Source organism: Carassius gibelio, chromosome A1, assembly GCF_023724105.1.
Source record: "Carassius gibelio isolate Cgi1373 ecotype wild population from Czech Republic chromosome A1, carGib1.2-hapl.c, whole genome shotgun sequence".
NCBI classification, from domain to species: Eukaryota; Metazoa; Chordata; class Actinopteri; order Cypriniformes; family Cyprinidae; genus Carassius; species Carassius gibelio.
In genome coordinates this window covers 32,428,934-32,444,412 of record NC_068371.1, presented here as the reverse complement: position 1 = coordinate 32,444,412, position 15,479 = coordinate 32,428,934, and the positions used below count along the sequence as shown (strand labels likewise).

Below are 15,479 nucleotides of genomic sequence, written 5' to 3'. Positions count from 1 at the left end.
CTCTATATGTGTCTCATGGAATTTGCATAATGATTGCTTTCGAACAGGTTTCCCCAAACACATCCCAGTCTGTCATTGGTCGGTTGTCAGTGCCACGCCAAATAGGAATTTGTCTGTCTGCTGTTTTAGACATCACAGCTCAGGAAAAGTCACTAGTGTAGGGGTTTGAGACTTTTCAGTTGGCATACCAACTGTTGCTCAAGACTAAAATAGTGATGTTAACTTTGTTTAAATACTTAAATTTCAAATTTAAGTCTGCCTTATTGTTGTACTGTGTCATGCTTTTACCTTTTTGATTGTTCAATATATAAAAAAGACTATGTTGTTTTATTTTTATTTTGAGATTTTGTTGAATATCAATAAAATTATTTCACTATTAAATTGGTTCATGACATTTCTTAGTTTTAATGTGGGAATGTGGTAATGCCAATGTTTTTAAAACAGTAAACTCAGATATAACTAAACACATGCTAAATCTCTCAATATTTATGCATTATTGCTAAATGTTTGCAGTTTTCTGCATGTTTTACAATATTGCAGTTCTTCTCCAGTTGTGGTCATGTTCCAATGATGCCACTTGTGTGTGTGTGTGTGTGTGTGTGTGTGTGTGTGAGGACCTCCGATACTTTGCAGTCAGGCTTGAGTTTGTTGGAATTTCTTCAGGAAGGTATGAAAGTTTGTCCTTTTGTTCCATCTGTTGTCTTTCTGGTGAAACGTGAAGTAGGAAAGATGTTTCCTTAATTTGTGCATAATTGGGTTATGTTGTTAAAGTGCAATTCTGTTTCCACATCATTCTTTGTGCAGTGGGGAGGCACAACCTTTCTTCTTTAGGTTGTCAGGTCTGTGCTTTCAAACGGATCAAGTGTGAAGTTACAGTCAACTGGAATGCACTGCAAAAAGCATAATAAGGCTACATAGTTAAATCACTACCCAGGCAAATTTACCCAGTAGAGCACTGCAGTGATGATGTATTTTTGTTAGCCATAGCTCATATTGGTACTCTACCTAAAAGGGTACGAAGGTTCTTCCCCAGTGACAGCTTTTGTACCTTTTTTTTTTTTTCTGAGAGTTTACATCAGCTGATTCTCCTAGACTTTAAAAAGAGACCAAATGAGTTTCAGAAGAAACATCTCAACAGCATCTTGCTCAGAACCGTTTGCAATCAAAAGTCTGAGATCTTAATATAAACTCAGACATTTCTCATCAAACTCTTCCAAGAAAAAAATGTGTTGTGCTATTGTATAAAGAAATATCTGAGATAAAGCTGATAATTAAAGACGCTTAGCCTTTAAGTCTCCTTTAACCTTAAGTAACCAGGGCTGGTATCGCTGCATTGCAAACCAATGCTCAGGGAAAAGGAAGATCACAGCCTCCCTGAACATCAGACGTGAGTCCAGCATAATTATTATTATTATTTTTTATTTTTTTTATCAACGCCAGTCAAAGTCATTATCAATAAAATAACTAGCCTGAAAAAAGTCTCATAAATTAAAAGAAAAAAAAGTGCAAAAAAAGACAAGAATGAAAATAGATATTTAATACTTGTTTATTTATGTTCATGTTTGATTCAGTGTAAAGGTGAGGAAACAGATTTATTAAAAAATAATATTTGCGATCTGCACAACTAAATGGGCTGTCCTCTAAATGTATTTCTATGCTTTTGATTAATGTAAAAGCAAAAACAAGTAATTAAACACACAGTTTGAAAGTAATTATTATTAATGTTATTTAGTTTTTGTTGTTGTTTTTGTATTCTGTTAAAATGACTATCCAATTAGATGAGAAAATTCCCTTTTTATATATATGTAAACATGCAAAAGACATTGTTCACTTATAATTTTTTTGCTGAGATGTTGGGGGTGGAAACTTATAGTAATAGCTTAATGAATTAAAAATGAAACCAAATAATGTCCAAAAGATGTATAATAAATACGAAATAAAACTAACCTGAACCAAATCTAAACTGCATAACAGCATCAATTAAAACTGTGAATTCTTCATAGATAAATGGATGCTGGTGTGTTTGTTAATGCAGAGCCTCCGAAGGTGCGTGTGACGCTGTCCGGACCGCTGTCGGTTCACGCAGGAGAGAGTGTGAGTCTGGAGTGCAGCGTCAGGGGGAAGCCACGCCCCTCCATCAGCTGGGTCAAACAGGGCAGTGAGGCGGAGCTTGTTTCCATGACAACAGACACCACATCATTACTTCAGGTGGTTCAGCCTGTTTCCTGTTTCCTGCATGATCCGTACGTCTCAACATTGTCTGTTTCCTACTTGCCCAGAAAAAGGTGACAATGATGTCAGCAGATGATGCTGGGATATTTGTGTGCCGTACTCAGAGCAGGGAGGGGCTTGCTGAGGGGTGGGTGGAGCTCAGGCTAGAGGGCGGAGCCTGTGCTGGAGTGTTTCAGATCTGACAACCGTGGAGGGTCAGAGCATCAGCATGCACTGCCACGCCACCGGTACACACACACACACACACACACAAACACACACACACACAGGCGTTTTACAGCATTTTAAGTGTAATGGTTTTTATACTGTACACACTATTTTCTATCATCCAATACTAACCTACTAACCTACACCTAAACTTACCCTTCACAGAAAACTTTCTGCATTTTTAGATTTTCCAAAAAAAAAAAAAAATAAAATAAAATAAAAAAACACCATTTAATATGTTTTTTTAAGCCTTTTAAATTACAGGGACACAGGAAGTGTCCTCATAAATCACCTTTACATTACATTGTAATACTTGGGTCATACCAATGTCATTATAAAAGTGTGTGTCCACATAAACCACCCAAACCAGTCCACACCAGTAAACATACTGATCACTGTATTCATTATCTCATTATTATTTCTCTTTATTTTTCACCGGCTCACCCTCTCCAGTCATCTCCTGGTCTAAACTGCGGGCGCCGTTGCCGTGGCAACACAGGGTGAGTGGCGAGAGTCTGACCCTCAGTAACGTGGGTCGACTGGACTCAGGTACAGTCGCTCTGTAAGCTTAAAGAACATGACTAATGTTACATTCTGGTCTTCTCATCCGGGTCTCTCTGTGTGTCAGGTCAGTACATCTATAACACCACTTCAGCGAGGCCTATGTGCAGCTGGAGGTGGACTGTGAGTGACAGAAACACTCTCTCATCTCTGACATGAGTCAGATCTGATGCATGAGTCACTGGTCAGCGTGACGGTAAATGTTGACATAAAAATGCATATTGTTATTATTATTGATATTTTATATTAATAATAATAATAATAATAATAAATGCATGTAGTTTTATGAGAATTTAACTAAATACTTTAATAGACTGAACTGTTTATACATTTAAAAAAAAACATACAACATACAAACATTACAAAACATTATTATTATTTATATTATTATATGACAGTCAAACAGCACAAAAAGTTAAATAACCTACGTATTAAATTTAGTATAGGAATACTTTGACAAATAGTCATAGAATTTACAATAGAATATAGAATAGAATAATTTAACAAATAGTTAAAATAGTTTAATACACCAGTTTTTAAAATTATTATAAAAGACTTAGTGTTATTATAGGCATGTATTTTGTTGACTATTAATCAATACTGTAAAAAAACTACCCTTTTTAATAATAATAAAAAAAACTGAAAATTAAACTGTACAGTCAATTTACAATACACCTGTTTAAATAAATACATTATAAAAATACACATTTTGTATGTATTAATTTGTTAGACAATTAAACACAGTACAGTAAAAAAACACTTTAAAATACTGGTTTTAAAAGGTTTTATAAATGTAAAAATATGTATTTTTTTTATGTAAATGACTAATTTTGATTATTATTTAGTGTCTATTTTTAAATACAGTAGAGATTACTGTACAAAAATAGATTTTTCTCAGAATTACTCCTAATGTTCCTAAGGTCCTATTGATTTCTTGTGTTTTGCGGTGAAATATATTCTAGGTGTGTTCTCATATGTATTGTGGTCTGGTCTTCAGCGCTGAACAAAGTCACTGAGAGGTGCTTCAGACTCAGAGAAGACTTTGTCAAACATAAATTAATTTGGAAATCACTAGCACTCCATTAAGTGGTTAAAATAATATGTTTATATCATTAAATGCTCTAAATGCTCTCTCCTTTGCTTTGACCTCCCAACAGCTTAATTAATAAAAAATGTTTTGTTTATTTATAATCTGCTATTTTAAATATTTCAGTGATGGCACTGCTGGAAATATTCAAGTCAGATAAACACATAATACATTTGATCTTGCATTGGATTTCCACACCATATTCATTACAACAACAACAACAAAAAACCTAAAACTGACAGTGTGTAATATAATACAAAAATAATTTAGAAAAATCCTATCAAACTCTAGTCACATTGACAGACTTTAGGCTCCCAGTATAAATTGTGGTTAATATCTCTCTGTATTTTGACTAAGAGCCATCCATTTAAACATGAGAAGATAGTCTAAATGTCATGTGAAGTGCAGTGTTTTATGTCAGTGTCTTCTTCAGGCCTAAAATATCCAACATTTTGGCTTTGTTTTCCTGTTTGTATACAATCTGTCTCAAGGTACCTTGAAAGCGGTCTCTGTAGATGTCATACAACGCTCGTTCTGCACAGAGCAAACAGACAAAACCTGTATATTTCAGGATATTTTAACTGGAGGTTTCATTGAAACAATTCAGCTAATGCAGATCACACCACTACAAGAATTTTCTCGACTCTGCCTTTAGTGGAAAACATCTGAATCTGTTTTCCAAAAGAGGATGTTTCTCTCATCTTAAAGGGTTAGTTCACCCAAAGAGAGAGCGGGCTGGCTGTGAGGGGTCGTAGTCCTTCTCCTCACTCTGGAGGTGTTGTGAAGATGTTGGAGGATGGACAGAGGAGCACCAATTATCCTCTTCTGATGTCTGATTTAGTAGCTGAACCAAACCAGACCGTTATATATGAACACAGGACAGACTCAATGATGGCAGAGTAGTAACTGTTTCAGCAGCTCCTGTGGCAGGCTCAACTTCCTCCGCTGGACAATTAGCTGTTTTATAAATCAGCCAAACAATGTTTTATTTTAATCTGATGTTTCCGTGATGGGTGAGTTTAGGGGTAGGGTTTTTTTAGCTGACAGAAATTATCATTAACCCGACAGAAAATTAGTGGACGTCTATGCAATGCCCTGACTGAGACAGCCTAACAAACAGTGTGTGTTTTCACATGATCACCACTAGATGGCAATATCGACAGAGAGGAGTACAAACCCACACATCTGGCTCAACATCCACTGAAAACCCAGCTGGATCGAATTAAAAAGATTTAAACACACAAGTAAAAGCATCCAAACATTGGGCAGTAGCAGCAGCTCAGTCTGTTTGGTTGGAGAATTTACTGACGCAGTTATCTGGAGCGAGCATCTCAATAATTCACTGATGATTGAGACATGAGAAATTAGCTGCAATGGTTCTCAAAACGTTTCCTCTGGTTCAGAGTAATAAATGTTTCTGGTCTGGTCATTTCCTGCCCAAAGGTCATGTCAACTTCATTTTTATCTACGTCTCTGTCTCTTGTCTGTTTTCTCTGTCTCTGTCTCTTTCTCTGTCTCTGTCTCTGTCTATGTCTCTGTCTCTGTCTCTGTCTCTGTCTCTGTTCTTTGCTCCTCCTCCTCTGATGGTTTCTCCGCCCACTGAATCACACGCCCCGCCCCTCAGATATGATATTGGCAGATTTTTCTGCTGATGTGTGTATTCATTTGTTCACTGCACACAATGAAAGTATTAAAGGCCTTGCATTAATTATGTGTTTTTTTCCCTTTCTCATACACAGACACACACACACACACACACACGTTTGTTTTTGTGTAAAGTGTGTTCATCCCATAGGTGTAATGGTTTTTATAATGGTTTTTTTGGACATTTTAAACTGCCTCAACCTTACCCAGCATGTCACCTCACCCACACATAATCATGGACATATCTTGGACCTGGCCTGTTCCACACCCTCCCTCACCATACATAACCTTTCATTGACTGACCTCACAATTTCTGATCATCTGGCCATCACCTTGGATGTCATTACCCCCTCTCCTACCATCAAACACACAAGAACAATTACATTTCGAAACCTGAAATCTATTAGTCCCATCTCTCTCAACTCATCCATATCCCATGCCATCTCTACTTCTTCACTTCCCTCCGATCCGATTGCCTCTGATCTAGTCAATTTCTACAACCACACACTCTCCACCTGCCTCAACCAAATAGCCCCTCTTAAAACTGCCTCAGTCTCCTTCTCCACCTCTGCTCCTTGGTACACCCCAGATCTTCACATTCTCAAAAGACAAAAAAGACAACTTGAAAGGATCCATAAAAAATCCGGTCTCACTGTCCATGCACAAGCCTACAAACACGCCATAACCACATACAATTCTGCTCTCAAAACTGCCCGGTCCAATTTCTACTCACAACTCATCCACTCAAATTCTTCTAACCCCCGCACATTATTCTCCACATTTGCAAAACTGACCAAACCCAAGGACAATATAACCTCCACATTCACTATAGACAAATGCAATAACTTTCTGTCATCCTACCATACCAAAATCCATACAATACACTGTTCACTAGCATCCACTTCCTCCGCTTCTCCTCCTTCTGAATATCAACTCCCTCCGCTCACACACCACAGTTTTTCCTCCTTCTCTCCACTGTCTCCCTCTGACACCTCCAAACTCCTTTCGACCATGAAATTCTCAAACTGCCAGCTTGACCCGATCCCTTCTCCTCTCTTCAAAAGCTGTCAAGAAACCCTTATTCCTCTCATCACCATCATCATCAACACTTCCCTTACGTCTGGATCTGTTCCATCCCCGCTAAAACTTGCATCCATCACACCCCTCCTGAAAAAACCTGGCCTCAACCCTGACAATCTGGATAACTTCAGACCCATCTCCAATATTCCGTTACTTTCAAAAATCCTGGAACGCGCCGTAAACACACAACTCCATCAATATCTCCACTCCTCTCAACTCTTCGAAACATTTCAATCCGGATTCCGTCCACACCACAGCACAGAAACAGCCCTTCTTAAAGTCACAAATGATCTCCTCATTGCTGCCGACTTTGGTTTCATATCCATCCTCCTTCTCCTCGACCTCTCCGCTGCATTTGACACTATTGACCATACTGTCCTTCTCCATCGTCTTCAATCTATTGGCATCTCTGGTACAGCACTTCGCTGGCTCACATCTTACCTCTCTGATCGTCACCATTTTGTCTCTGTTAATAACTGCAACTCCCACACCTCCCCTGTCACCCATGGCGTCCCCCAAGGTTCCGTTCTCGGCCCCCTCCTCTTCACCATCTACATGCTTCCCCTCGGTCAGATCATCCGCAACCATGGACTCCATTTTCACTGCTACGCAGATGATACCCAAATCTACTTTTCCACCAAATCCATCTCCCCGGCTATTCTCTCCACCATCACCGATTGCATTTCTGACATTAAAGCCTGGATGGACAATAATTTTCTTAAACTCAACAGCAGTAAAACAGAACTCCTTATCACGGGCCCAAAATCTCTCCTCTCCTCTATTCAGAACTTTACTCTCCTTATCGACGGACATATTGTCACCCCCTCCCTCTCTGTCCGAAACCTTGGCATCATAATGGACCCCACCCTCTCATACCGAACACACATCAACCATATCACTAAACTATCCTTTTTCCACCTCCGCAATATTGCCCGCTTTCGCCCCTCCCTTACCTTGGCAACAGCTGAAATTCTCATTCATGCATTCATAACTTCAAGACTTGACTATTGCAATAGCCTTCTATACGGACTTCCTACCAATCAACTACAAAAACTGCAATACATCCAAAACTCAGCTGCCCGCCTCCTAACCCACACCCGGTCAAGAGAACACATCACCCCCGTTCTCCGTCAGCTCCATTGGCTACCTGTTCACTATCGCATTCAATATAAGCTCCTTCTCCTCACCTATAAGTCCCTCCATAACCTGGCCCCACTCTACCTCACTGAGCTCCTGGAACAGCACCAACCCACCCGCCACCTCCGTTCAGCTGGCACAAACCGCCTTGCTCCGATCGTCCGCACTAACCGACGGACTTTGGGGGATCGAGCCTTCGCTATTACTGCCCCCACCCTCTGGAACTCACTCCCTACATCCATCAGAAACTCGGACTCACTGCCAAACTTCAAATCAGTACTCAAAACCCACCTGTTCAAACTAGCTTTTCCCTAAACCCTTGTTGTTTTGTTTTGTTTTGTTTTGTTTGTTTCCCCATGTGAAGCGTCTTTGAGTGTCCAAAAAAGCGCTATACAAGTTTGATGTATTATTATTATTATTATTATTATACTGTACAAACTGTATATTCTATGGCCCTTCACCAACCCTACACCTAACCCTAACCCTCACAGGAAACTTTGTGCATTTTTACTTTCTCAAAAAAACTCATTCTGTATGATTTATAAGTGTTTTGAAAAATGGGGACATGGGTTATGTCCTCATAAGTCACCCTCTCCTTGTAATACCTGTGTCATACCCATGTCATTATACAGAGTTGTGTCCTGATATGACACACACACACACACACACACACTGCTGGAGAGGAAACATCTGCTCATCTGAAATCCCGCCCCCTCACATTTCCAAGAGACACAGAGACAGAGGAATGACTGCAGGGTGGACCGGTCGCTTAACTTTTATTCTCTCAGAGCCTTTTAGCTTTTATCTAGCAAGGCTTTTGGAATCTAAATATTTAATGCATTTGTCTATTAAGAAATGGAGAAATGGTTATTCTGCTAACTGTAAATAAGGACGCCACTCTTAACAGTTTTATTGATATATAAATCTATACTGACCCAAATCTGGCTCCTGAAAAGTGTTTTGCACCTTTATTTTTTAGGACATTCAACCAGAGCTTTCCAGAATTCTTTGATGAAGCATAAACTTCAAAAGATCATCACTGAAGAGGGCGGAGTCTGTGATCTGAACACCACGCCCACTGGGCGGAGTCTGATTCTGTGTGACTGCAACCTGTGATTCACATCATTGAGATTTAATAAAAATGCCTTAGTTTCAGTATTTCTATTCAGTAACACAATGAGAGTGTGTCTAAACTTTAAAGCTGCAACCAGTTTAATGTGTCTGTTCTTATGTTAAATTCATTCAAGACTATTCTTACTGACTGCAAACCTTTGAGCGGTAGTAGCCCATGCTGATGTTGGAGGGCACGAGAGGAAGTGGGACAATTATATGCTTATTTTATTTTATGGAACAAACTGAAAATTACATCATAAACACAAGATGCATTAAAAAAATCAACTAACTGACGCCAGCGCACTGTCCCGTCTGTGTATCATGTTGTTTTAATCAGGATCTCAAACTGAACGCTGCAGGAAAGTTACAGTGACTCTATGAAGCTCATGAATATTTAATGAGGCAAAAACGGTTCTGTTTGGAACTGTTGGGTGGCTAAGCAAATCATTGCAATATTCTAGTCAAATGTTTCACTGTAAAGCCCTCATGCAATGTTGGCCCCTGTCACATGATTAATCAATGGTGCATTACCACGTGTACTGTTTCCACTCAAACCAATAAAAGAAGAGGAAGTGAAGGTGGCACTATTATGTGTCAGAGAGTCATTCATGCACTTTTACAGAACTCACAGGCATAAGGCCACAAGAGCTGCAAGCAACAACAAGAACAAACTGTTGTGTAAACAGACCACATATAGACGGAGAAACTGAAGTGGAAACTTCACACACACAAAACTTCAACAGAGCAAAAAGCCCAGTGTGGAAAAATCTGTGGCGTTTCTAAACCACAAATCATATGGTATTATGTATGTATTTTTGTTTGTGCATGTGTGTGTTCATAGCATAATCAATGACTAGAGGACTACTGTATGCATCCACAGGAGCAGATGAAAATGTGCTTTGCTTCATTGTGCAAACTTTATTAGAATGTTACATTTGAATGTTCTATGGACGTTCTAAAAAATATGAAATGACATATAAAAACTGACGATGAACGTCTAAATAAAAATTTTCAGAAAAAAAAAAAACATCCCATGAACGTTTTTAAAAATATATAAAACCAAATAACGTCAAACTATTAACATTAACAACTAGAAGCAAGGATTCATGACTTTTGAGAGCGTCTTGCCTGGGCGCTCTGAGAACATCTTCTGTCAGCTGTGAAAGAGGCACATGCCCAGAGATGCTCGACACTCGTGAGAGAAACAGAAGTGAAACACAGATGCTGGACTATTTAAAAGCTGCACGTTTCAAGTTCACATCAGTGGCACAAGAAGATTGTGAGGGGAATGGAAATTACACTTGAGTTCTGTCATTACTAGTAATTGAGTTTGATGTGGTTTTTATTTTCTTTTTTTGCCTAAAAAAACATACGTATTTATTAATGTTCTCTGAACTTTCCAAACATCCCATTTGTAAAACATTATGGGAACGTTACTTTTGAATGTTCTCTTAACAAATACTGACATTTAAATAATATTAGACGAAAGTCCAACTAAAACAATAAAAAAAGGTTAAACGAAAAATGTATAAAATAACGTTTTTGTGCTAACGTTTACAGAACATTAGTACAGACCAGATAGCGTTGAATGATCATTGATCATTGATCAATGATCATCACTTAGATTAGACCCCCCCCCCTCCCCATTGTGGCTAACATCTTCCGTCAGCTGTGGACACATCATTAAAGACTGACAGAGTTTTGGGATGGATGGGAGAAGGGATGTATTTGTGGACAGATTTCTGAATTCTGCAGATAATTACACAGATCTTGTTTCTTTCTTTTTCTTCATTAGGTCTGTTCCTGGTGTCCAGTGAATCATGTGAAAAGGGATTTGATGGAAAAAACGGCGGCTGTGTTGGTAATGAGCACCTTATGTGTTTTAATACAGTATGTTTCTGTAATAACACACAGTTAATGGTCTGTTTGTCAATCAAACAATAGAAATGTGTGTTACTGTAGTTATTTTCTAACATTGTAATGATGTTTTCTTCCTGATTGTCTCTTACAGATGCAGATGAGTGTGTGAGGGATCCGAGTGTGTGTGGTGATCACGCTCGGTGTTTCAATACATATGGAAGTTACTACTGCAACTGTAATGAAGGATTTCAGGCAGATAAACACAACTTCACCCTAGAAACAGCACAGTGTAGAGGTACGAGAGAGGATTATGGGAAGCGAAGAGTCAAGAACTATCATTTAATTACTGTAACTAATATCAGCTGCTTCCTCCAACAGATATCAATGAGTGTCTTAAGGGAAAACATGAATGCCCAGGTAATAAGGATTGTGTGAACACCCTCGACTCGTACTATTGCACATGTCCAAAAGGATACAAGACCACAAGACTAGACGGAGTTTGTATAGGTGTGTGTCCTCAATAGTATTGCTTTTAATTTATTTGACTAATAAAACTAAAGAACATCATTATAATCAGTGCCAGTTCAATCAAAATGTTTACTGTGGTGTTCAAAACATCAATAAAGTAGGGCACAAAAATAATATTGTGAAATAACTTTTTTTTATATGACAGACAAAAACAGAAATATTTTCTGCCATTCATTTTCAAATATTGGGGCTTTTTTTTGGTTGCAATTTTCCCTCAAGAGCTGCTTGTTTTGGAGCCCTGATTATAAACACCTGAGATCCACATAAAACATTTAGTATTTTTAGCACATTATTTAACCTAGAATTTCAACAGGACTTTGTTGCATGCAATTACCATTCATTTATTATCTAGGAAATAATAATAATAATAATAACAATAATAATAATAATAAAAACAAAATGTGAAATAATATGTTAAAATGTGTGATAGAAAAGCTGATATCACTCCTGGTTGATTTGTGACATCATGAATGTTTATTGTTAACATGACATTAACAGCACTGACGCTCTTCTCTCACAGACATCGATGAGTGTAAAGATGATCCAGATGTTTGTGGCACAAACGCACAGTGCTACAATCAAGAGGGCGCATACAGCTGCAAATGTGACCAGGGTTACAGTAATTCTGGAAATAAGCAGTTAGTATGCACTGGTAAGTATTTAGTGCATGTTTGCATGAGTTGCACTGATGAAGCTGCCAGTGTGCAGTCCAAAAATGAGAATTACTTATGCCTTATGCCTTTTGTTCTTTGTGTCCAGAGATTGTGCACTTCTGTCTGGCTAATGAATGAGTCTCATTTGGCCATGATGGCATCAGTTTCTGGAGAACAGATCAACTGTTATTATGATCAAATGTTTGAATCCCCGTTTCCTCTTTTTTCTTCTCTAATATAATTCAGAAAATATTAGGTGTTTTGTTTTCTAGTTGTTCATGAAAACACAATGTACTAAACCCTCTCTCTCTCTTCATTTCATTTCTAATGTGATTTATTGGTATGACAGATCTTATAATGTCTTGCCAAAGTATATGCAATGTGTATGATGAATCTTGAACAGATGAGGACATATTATGAATTGTTAAATAAAAAGAAAGTGAAACAAGCATGTCTCTGTTTCTATAGCTGTTTCTGTAAGATTTGAAACACTGAACCAACAGATGTAGTGTTGTGTTGAAGATGAAGAGTGTTTGTTAGAGGATGATGATGATAGTGAGTGTGAGTCTCTACCAGTGTGTGAACTTCAGGAGAACTGACTTCATACATCAAATAAAATCAACAAAAGTCTTCCGGCTCTACATACCATCTCATGAGTGTGTTTAATCTGTTTCTCTTTCTCTCTCTCACACACACACACACACACACACAGACAGGCCGGTCAAGTGAGTGATTTCATAATTATTTAAAATAAGTTGAAATACTCTGCCCTTCTTCCTGAACTTTCTCATGACCCAGCTCACTGTGTGTGTGTGTGTGTGTGTGTGTGCGTACGTGCGTGTGTGTATGTGTGTGTGTGCGTGAATTATATCTGTGCTCTTATTCTCAGTTTGACCCGTCAGTCCGTTCAGAACTGTAAATATGATATTATATATTATATAAACAGAACAGAAAGTTTATTTCCGAGGGTGTGTAGCCTATTTGCACAATTGCTGTTGTGCAACTCAGGATGTGACATCATCAGTGTGAGTGTCAACATCGGCCCTCATTGTGTGTGCAATGTGTGTCTGAAAGCCCCTTCTGCTCTGATATGAGTCTGTCGGACCACCGGGGGAAAATAAATCTGCTAGAGCAGGGAGAGGAATATAAAGTTACTGCCACTTAAAACGAGTCTTGTTATGTTTCAAGGTAATTACTTGCCCTTAAGAAAATCAACCAGGATTTTATAACCATTGTGTTGTCCCCAAGGCTTTTTTTTTTTTTTGGCTTAGCCTATTGATCCCCATTTAATCACAGCTTTATACCATGTTTAAACTACATGGTTAGTGTGTCAAAACCACTGCTCTTATTTGGAGTAAAACCAGGGTTCATTTTCGTAAGGGTTATAGCCAGGGGCAAGTTTACATGTAGACACCAATCCGAAATTTGGTAATTTTGGTCTCTGCTCTCGTTCAGATATTGAGTGTACACACTCAAACATCTTTGCATCACTGAAGACTAGCTTTCTTCTTATTCTGCCTACTTATTTTAGTTCAGTGCTTACATTGTAAATATGCATTTATTCAATTACTTTATTTAATGCATTTATATTTTGTTTGTTTTTGTATAAAGTTATAAAATAAAAGCGTACCAACCAGGTTCCAGAAATAATCACTGAGGGTGCATCTGAAGTGAGTAAGGGTGCTCAAGTCGTAAAGGGATAGTTCACTTTCAAATAAAATTTCGGTATTTTTTAGTTTACCTCAAGGGCATCCAAGTTTCCGCAGAAGTTTAAATTTTGATATTTTTAGGTCAAACCATTCTTGTCTGTGACTCATATAATGGAGGTCTATGGTCACCACCTCAAAGAGCATGCACAGAGGAGTCCAAATTAAACAATTCCCCATCATAAGTACACATTGATGACCTAAGACATGAAAACGAACAGTATTTATATAGTTTTCACCTCTTGTACACAACCACGTCCCACTGATCTGAGTGCGCGAGTGCTTCCCGATGTGACGTGCGCGGGCTCTGGCTTAGTCTGCGCAAGCGCGGAAAGCCCCGGAAGTGATCTCTCACGCGTGAACATCACTCATTGTTTACTTTTTACCACACGATACACCACCAATCTGCACTGTCTGAAATATAATGCAGTAATTGTAATTAATTGGTTTATAATGCACCCTATAATCGTTGCGATTATAATAAAAATACAACACATTACTCACTCTATTGACAGCGTGCCATTGGGTCCCTCTGGCATTGGACGTCGCCTTCAGTTCATACGTGGCATACTACACACAACGTGTAAAACGCTGGGTCTCAACAGCGGAGAAAACTCAGGATCTTCAGTCAGGCAGGTGTGTGATGCGATACTGTCAATGTCCTCGTCGTCGTCTTGTAGTTGTTCCATTCGTGACAACATATGCTCTCCACTTCTGTTGGCATCTCACAACACTTTCTACTAAAACACCACCAGTTGTAAAGAGATCTCTGTCTCTGAGGCTTGAAGATGTGCTGATGCAGCGGATCGCTCCTGAGTACTTGGTCTGTGTATTCTGGTTCATATAAATATGGTTGTGAAAAATATTCAACATTGTCTATGGATATATTGAAATCGTCTTCCATTGCAATCTCCTGTACCTCTAAATATGTTTAGATCTTCACAGTGAAAGGTAACACTTCTGAAATCACTGTGTAAGCCATAGACAGTAAGTGTAAACAATGAGTGACGTTAACGCGTGAGAGATTACTTCCGGGGCTTTCCACGCTTGTGCAGACTAAGCCAGAGCGCGTGCACACGTCACATCAGGAAGCACTCGCGCACTCAGATCAGTTGGACGTGGTTGTGTACAAGAGGTAAAAATGATAGAAATACTGTTCGTTTTCTCACACAAACCACTCGTTTTGTGTCCTAGGACATCAATGTGTACTTACGATGGGGAATTGTGCTCTATGAGGTGGTGACCATAGACCTCCATTATATGAGTCACAGACAAGAACGGTTTGACCTAAAAATATCAAAATGGGAAATACTGCGGAAACAAAGACACCTACATCTTGAGATAAGCTAAAAATACCAAAATTAAATTTGAAAGTGAACTATTCTTTTAATGCACATTTTCACATATCTTGTCCTGTCTATTGCTATGGTTATCACAATGTAAATTACTATTGCTTTGAGAGTGAACACACATACATATACAGACATCATTCCCGAAACTTTCCAATGTGTGGCCAAAAAAATAAATAAAAAAATGATGCATTTTAAATGGATTATGGACTAGAAAGGTCGCAAAGTTTGCTCATAAACTCTAAAAAGCAGTCACTCTTTGTTTAGAGAGTGTATAAATGTATTTTAACATACATCATGCACAAACCAAAGTGGAGTAAAC

At 38.5% G+C, this 15,479-nt stretch overlaps 1 pseudogene; it reads left to right on the top strand.

The window, feature by feature from the left end:
- Positions 1 to 415: 415 nt before the first annotated feature.
- Positions 416 to 3,131, top strand: LOC127933886 (basement membrane-specific heparan sulfate proteoglycan core protein-like; annotated as a pseudogene).
- Positions 3,132 to 15,479: the final 12,348 nt, after the last annotated feature.